Consider the following 2,160-nt stretch of genomic DNA (forward strand, 5'->3'; position numbering starts at 1 on the left):
TAAGAGTTTATTTGAGCCAAACTGTCGACAATTGCTGGAAAGAAAAATCTCAACGGATTGAGAAAACGCTTCGCGAAATGGCAGTTTGCAGTTTATTTTATACATAAAATCAATGGAGGAAGGTTACATGAAATCCATTGGTGATAGATTAAGGAGGTGGGAGAAAGCAAAGCGGGGAAACCTCTGGGATTGGATAAAAGTAAATTGGAAAGACAGGTACTTCTTTTGCATTGGTGGGTGCAGGATAATTAACAGTTTGCTTTTTACAAAACATACACAGAAATGGTAATCAGGAGACAAGCATAACAATGAGGAATTTTGCAGTTTCCAGCTCTGGTCGGGAAAAGGTTTTACTGACATTCCAAAGATATTATTTTAGGTGCAAAAAGACTACAGACAGGCCCACTGAAAAGGCACAAATTTACTTTATGAATGAAGCTCAAGATGTGACTTCCCGCCATGGCCCACTTAGTCATGAAAATTTTTTTATGCTCATGCCGTCTTACGTGGTTATTTTCAGTCCCCTGAGCTTCTCAGGTTAATATCCACACCCTAAAACAGGGGAGAATCTGGACCAGTGACCTAGGGCCTAGAGCCCATCAGAGGGGAACACTGGCTATGGGAACACCTGAGGCTGATATTAAAGCCTCCTTCCAACCCGCCCAGCCTGACAGTGTGGGAGTGCCTGGGGGAATGGCTGTGCACTTGTCAACTGCAGAGTCTGGACCCTAAAGAGCGTTCCTGTTGGGAGCTAACTGGCACAGCACTTCTGAGGCTGAGTATAACAAGCTGGGGAGAGGGGAGCTGAGCGGATGGAAGGGGAGTGCAGAGGAGAATGTGCCCCTGGAGCACAACCAGGCTGCAGCAGGGACTGCTCAAGACAGATGCACCCAGGACTAACCCTTTGGGTTGGGTCAGCATCATTGAGAGACTTGGCCAAACCAGGGGGAAGACTGCACTTCTTGCTAATCTACTCATGTAGAAGCTCGATGTCTTAGTCCCCTGGGGCTGCTGGAACGGAATACCACAGACTGAGTGGCTTATCAACAGCAGACATTTATGTTTCACAATCATGGGGGATGGAAAGTCCAAGAAGAGTCAGTGTCTGGTGGGAGCCCACTTCCTGGTTCTCAGAAGGCCGTCTTCGCATGCTTTCTTCAGTTAAGGAAGGGGCAACGTTGCTCTCTGGAATCCCTTTTATAAGGGCACTAATCCCATTTATGAGGTCTCCATCGTCAGGTTCTAATCACCTCCCAGAGGCCTCACCTCCTAATACCATCACATTGGTGGTTAGGATTTCAATGCATTCACTTTTCATACCTTCAGTCCCTTATACTCAGTGCCATTGGGATTCCGACATTGGAAGAAACTAGTCCTTTTAGTTAAAGGCTGAAGCACAGGGACAACTTTGAAGAATCATTATTCTTCAAATAATATACTATCCCCTTATTAGAAAATAAACCTTAACTACCTTTTCTAAGAGAAAAGCCTAGTGTTTTCTTCTTTTTTAAATCAGGAACACACAATTTTCTGAATTTCTTTTCTTTTAATGATTTTTCAAGGTTGCTTTGCTTTCTAAAGAGAAACTACTGATTCCGAGGTACAGTCCTGTGTGGTTGAAAAAATGTCCTCCTTGGATCCCCGGTGACAATGCTCAACACGACCGTTACCCACGCTGCCCCCATTTCCATTTCCATGAGAACCTGCTTCGTCCCAAAGCCATTCACCATCGCCCATGCCAGCCATCAGAGGGACTGTGGTCACAGTTACTTTCAGATTGGAGGACACAATGATCCAAACATTCATCTGGCTCCAAAATACCTAGTCAGGCCCAGATGCAGGAGCTAGAAGTTCGCAGAGTAAGGTTAGCACTTCACTGTGCTCAACACCGGGTTCCAAATAGCTCTGCAATCTGCCTTTGCGGAATTTCCGGTGCAAGAATTGATAATACACTCATAAAGGACACCTTGAATTACAAATTTTATTTCTAAAATGTTTAGGTCTAACTAGAATGACTGCATAGAGAAGAAAGCAAGAAGAAATAAAAAGCACAAGAAGCCGCTAGGAAATCTTCTTCATGAGAAATGTGCGATTGTTACATATGAGAGAGGCTGATGTCCTTGGAGCTTCACGCTCTGAAAGAAAAGCTGCGCCCCCCCC

Source organism: Hipposideros armiger, unplaced genomic scaffold (assembly GCF_001890085.2).
Source record: "Hipposideros armiger isolate ML-2016 unplaced genomic scaffold, ASM189008v1 scaffold_503, whole genome shotgun sequence".
In the NCBI taxonomy this organism is placed as follows: domain Eukaryota; kingdom Metazoa; phylum Chordata; class Mammalia; order Chiroptera; family Hipposideridae; genus Hipposideros; species Hipposideros armiger.